Consider the following 13,559-nt stretch of genomic DNA (forward strand, 5'->3'; position numbering starts at 1 on the left):
CTTCTACTTGTCTCTCCTTTCTCTCAGGAGAGAAATATATATACATACACACACACACACACATACACATATATATATATATATATATATGTCTGTATTTGAATGATGTGGGAATTAGGTATGGTGGTGACCCCCTTTGAATTTTCTGACTATCTGATCCAACTATATCATAATCTAATCACCTGGATGCCCAAAAGAACAGCTAAGGGATTTTCAATCTAGGAGATGCATTATGATTGGATTTTTATTTTTTAGAATATTGTAACATATGGGCTTTTAAAAAGATATTTCTGAAATCACTATTTCAATGTTGGGAAAGTTTAGGGTCAGAAAACACTTTAAATTAGAAAAAGTAGATTTTATTTGTTTACTCTTTTTGATTTTTCTTTTTTTAAAATATATAAACTCATATGTAATAGCTGCTAATTCCAAGTAATGATATTGTATTCTTAATTTAATTCATTGTTGCTATTTGGAATGGATTTCTAAATTTTATCACTACTAATGGTGAGGAAGAATCCAGACAATAGTAATTCTTATGCAGAACACATATTACCCAACAAGTATGAATGGGATAAATCAATTTAGCAGTAAATTATGTTTGTTGCTTTTCAAGCTTTATGTATTAGCTTGAACTTTGAGAAAATAATAATTTCTTTGGTCTACTTTGAAGGCAGGGAATTGATGTTTCTCTGCAACGGGAGAATTCAGTTCTCTGAACTTACAAATATTTGTTTTCTTCTACCTGTCTCTCCTTTTTCTCATTAAATTGTGACAGAGTTTGATAAAATAGTCAAAAATTCAAAGTAACATATAGAGGCCTTCCTCCTGTTTTTCATCTGGGAGAGTTAAAAGGCCAGAATGAGGGAGGCGTCTATGGAGCAGGAGCAGAAATGGTGATAAATATATAAATAAATGCAGCCATTTGGAACCTAAGGAGGTGCCGCTACAAGGAAGGGTGGAAGGAAAAGCGATGGGAGGTATGAATTAAGTCAAATAGATAAAACAAGAAAACGGGGATATGCATTAGGACACTCAGTGAACTTAGGGAAACTGAGGCCCTGGCTAGAACATTATTATTACTAAGGGTCATATTGAAAGAGTTCGATGCCAGCTTCCCTCTCTGCCTTCCTTTCTTTTTCTTTTACCCTTATTTTTAAAAAAGAGAAATTTTCTGTTTTCTATTACCTCTACATATACTATTTTATTATATATTTGACATGTTTGAATCAACTTAGATGAAAGTTAGCTTAAAGTGTAAGTACAAACATGCAGAAAATGTTAAAGTTGTATGCCTTATGGCAGCTTAGAAATATAATTTCAAACTGATCCCCAGAGATAGGATGATTCTGCATCTTGATCTATAAACCAAAAGAAAATAGATTTAGATAAAAAATGAGTTACTATGTAATAGTAATAAATTTTGTTTTACAGATTTCAAATTTTTAAATATCAGAAAATGATTCTTGCTTTTTGACATAATCAGAATTAATGCAGATGAATGGGAAGGAACTATTGCAAGATTAGAAAGTGTTATTTATTAATTGTGACAGGAGAACTATACTCATTTGTTTGCTCAGGGATCACATAGTCACTTTTCATGTGAAGAATTAATGGAATGAATTAAATATTTTAATTTGAAATCAAAATGAACGTTTCTTTGCTTACCCTTGACAGTGGTCATCTTTTTCAGCAAGAACGCCATGAGTGATGAGACTATAAATGGTGTTCCATGTGAAGTAGTGAACTGGCTTTTTTCCTACACACAGATTGATTCAGCAACTGGAAAAAATTCTCTGCTTCATTGTGTATTAATGCATAGGTTAGGCAAAAGTTCACTAAAGCTGTTTATTCATCTGCATATAAAAAGTCAAATGCTATCCAGGAGAAACTGTTAAATGTTCCACAGCATTGCAAATTTGCCTAACAAAGGAGAGTGTTATTTTACCATTAACTTGTTAAACCTCATTGCAATATTTTTACTTTTTATACATTTTAAAGTCAATTGAAATAAAAACTGAAAGAGTTTTATGCAGTCAAAGGAAAATATGAACTATATTTTGCCTTTTGAGTATTATCAGGGAATACCAGAATGTTATAGTCTACAGGTAGTAAAAGGATATTCATTGAAGACAGATAAGGAATTCCAGATGGTAAGTAAAACACTTTATAATCAATTTTTATTTATACCTATTTAAAGATGATTCCTTAGTGAGCATAGAGAACAATGCACTATTGGGCAGCATCTAACGTTTTGTGTTGTGCCTGTAATAGCTGAAAGCTCTGAAAAGAAGGTAGACAAATTGGAAATAAGCATTGTTGGTACCTGTTTGCCAGTCCTTAGAATTTAAATGAGGCTGTGGTTGAAAATATTAAGAAATAATTCTTGCAATAGGTATGGAAATGACAGAATGGTAAGAGTTTACACATGTGGGATGTTTTAACATAATTCTCATTATAAATATAATTTCCACCAAATCCATCCCTGTGCACAGGGACAGGGTTTTATAGTTTCCTTGCATTCTGTACATAATGTTAAACATTGTTTTAAATAAACGTTTCCTTCCAGAAAACATGCTAAAACAAATAACCAACCACTGGAAGTACCACCGTGCTTATAACTGAATTATATGAATTTTGAAGCCACATCTCCCCAAAGTTGCCTGTGAGAAGAAAAAAACGGTTTGATTTTATTCATTCCTAAAATTTCTTTTCCACATTTAATATCCCATCTAATGGATTTTATGATCTTCTTTTTGAATATTTGAGACTTTTATCTGAAAAATGTAAATGCTTTGAAACAGGACATCAAACAAATGTATTATTTCCTATATTTTAAGCTAGCCAAAATGAAGAAACATTTTTTAATATTACAGATAGTATTCTTTAAAAACATTTATTTTTTATTTATCTGTTTACAAAGAGTATCATCTCTATGTAAACATAATGTTTAATTAAAACTACTTTCTAAAGCTTTGTACATTTGTATGATTTTAGGTGACCTTTTTTTTTTAATGTCTTTACTGATTGCCTCTTACTCCAACCAGCCACATTCTGGAGCTTTCTCTATATATCTCCTAGACTTTGATTTTACCAGTTAGGCACATAGTTTAGTTTTGACTGTGCAGTTGACAAATCACTCAAAAATGTATTTTTTGCTCCATCTGATACCTTTAGTCTTATTAAGATCATATCTAGAGGCCAAATAACTTGTAACTCACCATAAATATCCACTTTCTTCATCTGTAATCTTCACCATCTCTAAATTAGAATTTGTAGTCTATAAATGGGCTTCTAAATTACAGAAACTGTGTTATATATATTGCTTAGAAAGAAAAATACCACTCCACATAGAAAACTCATTTGTTCTTAAGACTGCTGTTAGCACGTGTTGGCTCCTAGAAAAAAGTTTTAAAAAGTCACCCGCTTCTCTCCACGTAGCTTCTTTTGAGTAGATGCAGCTCTGCCGTTCCACGGTTTTTAAGGCGGAGTACACATTAGATTTCTGCTGCAATGTACTCCTGAGCTGGGGACCCTTTTGTAGTGATCCGGCATGTCCAGTCTTACACTAATTGCAATCTCCAGTTTAAAAGATGTTGGAGCCATTTCTAAAAGGAAATATAATATGTGGTATGGTTTGGAAGCTGGCATAGTCCTGCATTTACAAAATACAAACAGTTTAATGTTTACATTATACTGATAGATTTTATTTTGATTATATTCATAATATCTGCTTATTTTAGTATATTTAGAAAATATAAAAAAAGACAAGAGAATTTACTTGTTCTCCCAGAGTTAGCCATTGCTAATATGAGGCTTGTATTTTTTATTTTTTTTTTTTGCTTTTTGACTGAAAAAGAAAGAATATATGTTGCTCAAGTTACTCAACACTTACATATATTGTAACAATCATTTTTAATGATTTCATAATGTTTCAGAGTGGATAATTTGCTGATCTCTAGCTGTTGGACAAATGGATAGTTTAGGTAAAATATCCTTCTACAATTTGAATCTCTGATGTTATACATCTGTATAATAAGTTACTCACCTTTTAATGGCATAAAAATTTCCATTTAACCTAAAGTAGAGGCCACCACTAGAGGACAATCTTTTTCTGTTAATAATGCATTATTATTAATATTTTAATTATAACCATATTGCTACAGGAAAAAATTATTTTATTATGAATTTCAGTGTCTGATCTTGAGGGTTAGTTTCTGCTGTTCATACTGAAATTTTAATAATATATTATATACAGAGTTTGTTTACTATTCCAGGGAAAGCTACAGATTTGTTTATTCAGAGACTCTCAAGCAACCAGATGTAGAACTCAGAATAACTTGCAAATTTGATTCATTTTCTAATCTAAGCAGGGATCAACTTTAAGAACAAGTATAAAACATTGCAAATATTCTAACTTGCAAAAGTATAAAAGAGAAACAGTAGTAGTACTGCTCATTTTACTATTCTTTTGTTTGAAAAGATCCCTTAACCAGAAAAATTATTTATATTGCTGTTTTAATATTGGCAATTATTGCATGTGAAGACACTGAGCCACTTCGTCAAAGAAAAAGTTGCCTAATCTACTTCCTGCTGACTGACAAACACTGGGACTGCAAGAGATATTTTTCAATCCATGTGTTAATAGATGTAGATTCTTTTTAAACAAGTGGCTCCCCCTTTTACTTTCCGTTTATTCTCCTCTCACCATCTAGGTTCAGTGCCTATTTTTAATGAAGATTCCATTAATCAAATAGCATCTCTAAGAGCTAACCAGGATTTCTCAGAGTAAACTGGTGTATTAATAATTTTCAAGGATACAGCGAAGTGCAAAGTAACTAATATTCTTAGATGAACTTCAGTTTACCTATCACATACTAAAATCCAATAGTTTCCAGAGTGTATGCTCATAAGAAATAATACATGATAGTTGTTTGATGCCATGAAGTTTTAATGTGGTCTGTTACATAGCAATAGTCGACAGAAACAACCCCCAACATCTTCAATGACGTTTTCTGATTTTACAGCATTCTGGGAGGGAATTGGATGTTTATGAAAACAAATGAATGGGACTAATATCCACCCAGGCTAACATGAGGCAGAAAATCTAAACATGGGCATGTGGAGGCAAAAAGGAGCATGCAGAAAGCCTGGGGCATGCTCTGGACGATGAAAGTGGTATGACCAAGTTTATACTCAGGGCCTAAGGGACACAGGTGACATCTGGCATTAGCATGGCTATTGCTAATGATGCAAATACCCTGGAAACCAAAGTGGTTGGCTTTGGCTATGAGGTGTCCTGCCTTTTTAAAGAAATAAATATTTGCTACTGACTTTTGGGCTTTTGCCCCAGTGCTCATTAAAACACATTCATTCCTCTTTAAAATGGCATTAGTCATATGAAGCTCAAAAGAACCTCTTACATGCTCCATGGAGGCAGCATTTTGTTTTGTTCCTGGGAATTAGATCGGTGTGTGGGCACATCCATCCCTGTTTGCTGAGAAATGCCTTCTTTCCTATCAGACATCCCTCCATGGGGATGGAGGAGGGTCTTGCCCACACACTTGGCAAACTGTATCTTCAATTGTGTGTGACTCGCTTTTCTCATAAAGTCAACTGAGACAATGCTGTATTTGATAGAGTAGGCTTAATTGTGATGATTTCCCCTTGCCTTACTTAATTCATATGTCCAGAAAGCTTGATAATTGGACCATATAACTGAACATTCCCTTTTGCCATTGCTTTATGTTCTCCAACATTATGATTCACTATTTTATTAAAAACCAATTTATTAAAAAAAAAAAACCGCATGCCCGCATTTCCATTAAAAATCACTGTTGATTATATCATTTATTACTTTCATTCCTGGTGACAAATGTCACTCAGAAAAGAAAAAATAGGGAAAAGAAAAAAGTTGCTTCTTACACTGAACTGATATATTTTCTGTCTTTATGTAATGGAATATTTTCCTTTTTCCCTTGATAGCTAAGATACTCAGATAAACTTTATGTACACTTATTGCTGCTTTCTTCAGGTACAGCTATGGCTAAAAGTGAAAAGCAGATGTTCAATAAATATTTGTGTCTGTTGTTTTATCATATGCTAACTCAACTTCCTTTTGCAATCAGCAAGTTTTCTTCCACACTTTTCTTCCCGCATTTTCTACAACTTTGTTGATTGAATTCAAATGTTGCAGGGGCACACAGAAAATTTTGGGTGTAGTGGAAATGATTTGTACCTTGATAATGATGGTTACACTGGTATATACATTTGTCAAGCTATACCTCTCAAAAAATAGGTGCTATTTGCAGTATCAAATTATAACTCAATAAAGTGGATTTTAAAAAATAGGCATACAGAGTAAATATTCATATAATGACTGCAGCTCCCCTTGGCATGATAAAATATCAACAATATCTTTACAGGAAAGAAATATGCTATTAATATTTCAAAATATTAATATAATAAAAGGCATGCTTAAGACTACTTAAGATATTTATTTTAAAGATAGTTCCTGTGTTTAGTAGTAAGGACACAAAACTGAGTCATGTAAAACAGAGGTAAGTATCAGAAAATAAACTAATAATAAGACCTTGGGAAATGCTTCCTTTTCTGCAAAACTGAAATTAATGGCTACTCTTTCATTAAGATAGCAATAAAATTGTGTGCTTCTATGAGAACCTTTTGTCAATGCATAATAAATACACATTTATATATACCTTTTACTACTGGGTTAATGTAAGATTAAATGAAGAGTTCATATAATCTCATAAGATTTTAAAGCCCACGTATATTAAAATACAATATCCATGATTCCAGAGGCCATAGAATATTTTAGCACCCTTACCAGGTGTGCTAAATTTTCCATGTGCATCATCAAAAATCTATTGGCAACATTTTCAGGGATTTGGGACTTGGGCCTGTCAGGATCTTGGATGTGAGGTGTCAGAATTTGGACTAGGAGCTGTCACCATTCTGGGTCATGTCTCCCACAGGACCCTCAGATCAAGTCAAGAAGAACACAGCAATTTCTTAACCATGAGTGGGTCATCTATCCTCAGGAGGAGCCTGAAGTGAGTGATAAATGTGTCCAACAGAAAGCATCTCACAATCAAACATGTTTTAAAAATGATTAGGAACAAAATCTATGGATAAGTCAAATCAGTTTCAAATGAAAACCTAAAACAATAATAGAGATATATCAGCAAAAGAATAAATCATTTCAACAAGGAAATAAGCCAATGACAGGTAATCTATTCACTTTGATTATAAGAGAGCCAGGAAGAGAGGGAGAAAACAGACACCAAAGGGAAAGACGAAAACTGAACACCTATCTGTCACCATACACAAAATCAACTTTAGATATATTAAAGACTTGAATGTAAGACCTGGAACTATACAAATACTAGAAGAAAATCTAGAGAAAACTCTCCTGGACATTGATCTAGGCAATGAATTCATGACTAAGACCTCAAAAGCAAATGTAACAAAACCAAAAATAAACAAATGGAACTTAATTAAACTAAGAAGTTCTGTACAGCAAAAGAAATAATCAACAGAGTAAACAGACAACCTGCAGAATGGGAGAAAATATTTGCAACTCGGCAAATGACAAGGAACTAATATCCAGAATTTACGAGGAACTCAAACAACTCAACAACAACTACAACCAAAAACAAATAAGCCCACTAAAAAGTAGAAAAAGGACATGAACAGGCATTTTTCAAAGGACAAATAGAAATGGCCAAAAAACATATGAAAAAATGCTCAACATCACTAATCATCAGAGAAATGCCAATTAAGACCACAATAAGATGTCATTTTACACCAGTCAGAATGGCTATTATTAAAAAGTCAGAAAATAATAAATGTTGGTGAGGATGCTGAGGAAAGGGAACGCTCATACACTGTTGGTGGTGATGTAAATTAGTAAAACCTCTATGGAAAGCAGTATAGAGATTTCTCAAAGGCCTAAAAACAGAACTACCACTGGATTCAGTAATCCAACTACTGGGTATCTATTTAAAAGAAAAAAAAAAAAAGCAGCAACATGGATGGAACTGGAGGCTATTATCTTAAGTGAAACAACTCAAAAACAGAAAGTCAAATGGCTCATATTCTCACTTACAAGTGGGAGATAATATATAATCATGGCCATAGAGTAGATTGATGGTTATTGGAGACTTGGAAAGATGGGAGGGTAGGGGTGTGAGTGATGAGAAATTACTCAATGGGTACAATGAACATTATTTGGATGATGGATACACTAAAAGCCCAGACTTCACCAATATGCAATATATCTATGTAACAAAATTGCACTTGTACTCTATAAATTTATATAAATAAAAAAACACATCAAAGTGGAAGACACAGCATCAGATGTTACAGAGATCTGGGAGGATGAGGTACAGGAGAACATGTATACAGGTATGAACACGTGCACAAATGCCTCACACCTATGCCACACACATGCACACACAGAATGAGTCTTTCATGTTTTAAAGAAAACAACTAAGATATGATTGAAACAAAAGTCAGATGTAAAGATTTTTGAAGGCAAAGCAGTGGACACAGAGAGAATAAAGTTTTGAGAAATGTGATGGTATATTAGCGAGAGGGGGTTACAGATTTGAGAAGTGCTTTTAGGGTGGGCAGATAAGTGGTTTTGTAATCTGTTTGAAGAAAACTGCAGACAGGAAGATTGAGAATGAGAAATGTGTATGAAGATGTCATTTCAAAAGTAGGAAGATAATGGATTATTTAAGGAAATGTGGAGGATAAAGGTTTCTGTATTCATTATCATGTGGCAGTACCAGTGGGTATTGTAAACAGGAAAATTATAGGGAATGGCTTGGAAAAGTGTGAAATATATTTATTAATAAGGAGAATAGAGTCACATAGGTATTTGAATTTGGGAAGAAAGGATGGAAAGAGGAATATATGTTTATGTGGATATATTTGTCTTGGTATGTTTGGAAACCAAGGATAAAAAAGGCAGGAGACAGGGAGATAGATGAATGAAAAGCTAAATATGTGTCATTGCTAAATAGGCTGAGTAGTCTATTTAAAGGACTACCGGTCTTTAACAAGTTTCAAGTTCTAGTGGGACTGTTGGTGTGATGTTATTAGGCCGAGTCAAGTTGCTAAACGGTGAGGCAGACAGGCAATAGAAAGGCTGCTGGAAAGTCTGCATTAGTATTAATGGCCTGCACTTCTTGAGCATTACTAAGTAGCAGGCATTCTTCTAAACATACTGCATGATTTAAGTTATTTATTATTCATATGCGATGGAAGCTATTAATATTTCCATATTTTTCAGAGACACAGAGAATTTAAGCGTCTTGACCAAGATTCTGCAGCTTGTCAATAATGAAGCCAGGCGTAGAACCTTGACTTTTGAATCTAGAGATCATGCATTCAACCATATCACTATTCTTCCTCCCACATTAGTGAATTAGATGAGCTTCTAAGTGCCAGAGAGTTTTACTTTTTCTTAGGCAGCTGTTTAAAGGAAATTTCAGGCCTGCAAGGGAGCAGTTGTCTCAGAGTTCTGGATGAACTTGACCATACTGTTTTCATTATCCAGAGCAAGCCTCAGGCTTTTGATAAGGTGGTGATGTTCACTCATGTTCCTTCCTGACTCCATGTGCCCATGTTTACATTTTCTTCCTCATGTTAGCCTGGGTGGGGATTAGTCTCATTCCTTTGTTTTAATTAACATCCAGTTCCTTCCCAGAATGCTGTAAGATGAGCAAAAGTCATTGAAGATGTTGGGGGTTGTTTCTGTTGCCAATTGTCATTATGTCACATTAAAACTTTGTGACATAAAACAACCATCTATTATTTCTTAGGATTGTGCAATCTGGGAAGTGATTGGTTTCCTAATGTGATAAGTAATACTAGTTACTAGTATTCATCACCATCATTGTAATCATCATCAATACCATAGTAAAAACAATCTACAAGCAGGCATTGAAGAACCTGTTCTTCCTACCACCAACGCCCTAGAGTTGAGAGTGTGAAACTGGGGAATCATACAGTCTGGTCTTCCTAGGTAACTTCAGGAATATTTCATTTAACTCAGCCAGCATGAAATTATAGGAGAGCAAGAATTAAGTATAAAAAGACTTGAGGTTCAGTCTTGGTTCCATCGTTTGGTAGTGATGCTAACTGGGACAAATCATAGTCACTTAAATTCTCAGAGTATCAATTTCTTAATATGGTCAGTGAGGTGGATACTCACCTCACTAGCTTGTTACAGTGTGGCTGTGACAATCAAATGAATCGTGTGTGCTTTGAAAAAGGTAAAGCACTAAGCCAACAGTACCTGATATGTATTGAAATCTTTCATGCTATGGTCCTGTTTGAAATGTTTGACATGCATTACATTATTTATGAACTTGCTATTGCTATGTCCACTTTATCACTGGGGCCTCTGAGGTGCAGACAGGATCAGCAGCTTGAAAAGTCAGGCAGCTCATAAGTGACAAAGTGGGAAGTCAGTGACAGATACGCTCATTCCTGACAGGGATGGATCTAGAAAACACCCTGTAACCCCAGAACATGCCACTGTGAGGGCTTCCAGTGACTGAATCGTGTCTGGGAGGCTGTGGGTGGGATGTCTGAACCAGGCTGGCAGGGGAGTAGCTGAGAGCAGCCCTGCCAGATGACAGGCTCCTCTTCTTGCTGAAGCTTTGGATGTGGCAGAGCAAAGCTATTCTGCCTCAGGCTTTCTCTCAACAGACCTCTAACCAGTCCTTCAGTGAACTCCACCCCAAGGCTGAAACCCAACTCCATCCATGGGGAGGTCAGGGCTTATGATAAAGAAACTGGCTTGGTCTTAAATGACTTCATTTATTTTATTGGAATTCCTATTGTATTGCTTCTTTCTCCCCATTTTTAATTGTGTAAAACAGGAAAGAAGATAGAATGGAAGAGTGATGGGGACACCCTAGGTCTCAAGGTGCTCATCCTCCAGGGCCTCAGCCATTCAGTCAGTTTTGGGCCCTCCCTACAAAGTGTCGTGATCCCTCGGACTCTGGAGAATGCAAGCAACTCTATGCGTAAAATTAGTGCTATAAAAAAATCAGATGGTAAAAATGAATAAGTGTGTGCACCCATTTCCATATGTTACCTTGACTTGGGAAAAATATTGCTTTCTTAAAACTTGTGTATTAATATGTTTATTCTCTGCCTAAAAAACACCTATAAATTAAAGACCATGGCCTTGACACTTCCTAACTTTGCCAAGTGCTTGTAACCTGGGCTGAAAATAAAATCACAGGAGAAGAATGAGACAGTAATCATCTGTTATTCATTTAGCAAACACTTCTTGAATGCCCACAATTTAGGGACTCACTGTGCTACATCAAAAAAGAAGAAGAGGTGATCTCAACCCTCAAGGAATTCCCCAAAATGAGACTCTATTATGAACAAGAAATTCCAAAACCAAAGGAGGCACTAGCTTATGGGAGCCAACCCCTTTAGTGCAAAGCCAGGAAAGTTGGAGAACTGCAAGCCAGAGCAAAGTCTACAAAGGAGTACCCAGAGGGAGTGTAGGCATGGAAGCTAAGGTGGGAGAAAGGGCTGGGCCACATTCCCACATGCCCAGCTAAAGGAGTTTGTCATGAAGGACTATCAGGATACACAAGCCAGAATTTAGTTGTGAGAGAAGGGAAGCAGGGAAGATGTTCCAGGTCACAAAAGTAAAAATCAATGAGATCAGAGCCAAAATTGATGGTGAATGAGTCGAGACGAGTGTTTGCTGGGCACTTATGACAAAACTCAAAGCAGAATCTGATATATGACTTTTGCACTTCTCTCTTTGGGGCTTGGTATACCTGGCCTCTTTTGTGATCTATTTTACCTCCCTATTGCTAAGGACTGCCAGTGTTAGCTCTTTATGAATTGGGATTACAGACAAATCAGTAGCCTGAACCAATCTAGAGGACCTTGAGAGCCGTTGTGGAGTCAGGGAGTTTCAAAGAGAAGAAAGGATCACATCAACTTCTCTATCTGGTCCCGTGACCTGAGATGAATAAGGAAGAGTGGTCTCTGTTGGGTAGTATGTGCAGGGAAGTGTCTACCACAATAAGTGGAGGAAAGACAAGGTTAAGTGGAAGGCTTTAAAGCTTTCAGGTTGCCGCTCTATTTGCTCATTTCTAGCAGAGCCATTATACCTTTTTGACCTTTTCACAGTGAGACAATATAGCCACTGATGCTATGAGGAGACCTTGTATTGAAGGACATCCCTGAAATCAATGTGGTTATTTTGGGGGGTCCCACTAGCAGCTGATAGGCTCTCCTAACCTGTAGAATACTAGGAGCAGCATGAAACTCACCAGATGTAACATTAGTCTGAAGAGTGGGCAAACAGTGCCTTCCTGTTCACTGCCCTCCTTTTGGGGACATATAAAAACCAACACGCAAGAAAGAGTGATATCTTTTTGGTGAGGTTCTGAGATTGGATTCCCATAAAATGCAGTGGTGGTAGAGTAGGCTTAAACTGGTAGCACAGATTTAAAAATGTAGCTCTACTCTTTTCTTCCTCATGAAGAGTGTGGGGTCAGAAGATCTACCTCTATACAGCTAAGGTTGCAGTTTCATTTTCTTTTTCCTTTAGTTACTTTCTGAAGCTAGTTTTGCAATATTATTTTGAGAAATAGATTGGGATCCATTATAGGTTAATGCAACTGAGCCACAAATATTAAGTTCTTTGAAAAAATTTTTAAGTGGAATTGAATTGTTTAGCAATGTGTGTGTTTTATTTTCCACATTAATTACATTTTAAAATTTTTATACAATCTCTGCCTCTAATTTCTAAGTATTTCCTCTAGTTCATGGACACTTATTCAGTTGATTTTAGGAATGCAAATTATCCCTATTAGATACGATGTGCAATGGGATTTAGAACTAATTTAGACAGATATTTATAAATGTCCATGGGTCTTATTGATTAATTGAAAACAAAGAGTTTCTTATCCCAAAAGAACATTTATTTATTTATATTATCATTTTTTAAAATTTCAGTAGATGTAGAGGTAAAGTGGTTTTTTTATATATGGATGAATTGTATAGTGATGAAGTCAGGGCTTTTAGTGTATTTGTAATGTGATACAAGCTTGTAAGAGGTGATGATGTTGAATTTTTTTTTTTTTTTTTTTTTTTTTTTTTTTTTGGTGAAGCCGTGCAGCCTGTAGTCAAGCTTTGGAGATTGCTTTAGGAAACAGACATAAAAGTTAGAGATTTTAGATAAAGGCACAAATTTTGCTATCTGAATTTGTGTTAAATGAGAAGGGGAGAAGTCAATTTAGCTGGTGCAATTTTACTTCATCTCATTTCTTTTTTGATGTGTAATTGTTCTTTAGTGATTTGGAGTCATTTAAAGCTCTTATTTTTCTATATGTAACATGTGTCTGTAGAAATTTAAAAAGAACAAAATGAACACCGTTATTGCTCTGTTATATCTTTTTTATCCTTGGCTATTTGTAAACATTTAGAAAGAATTGCTTTTCAGAAAGTTGATTGATTGGCTGACCCCATTTTGAATAACGTGGGAC

Source organism: Eulemur rufifrons, chromosome 7 (assembly GCF_041146395.1).
Source record: "Eulemur rufifrons isolate Redbay chromosome 7, OSU_ERuf_1, whole genome shotgun sequence".
NCBI classification, from domain to species: Eukaryota; Metazoa; Chordata; class Mammalia; order Primates; family Lemuridae; genus Eulemur; species Eulemur rufifrons.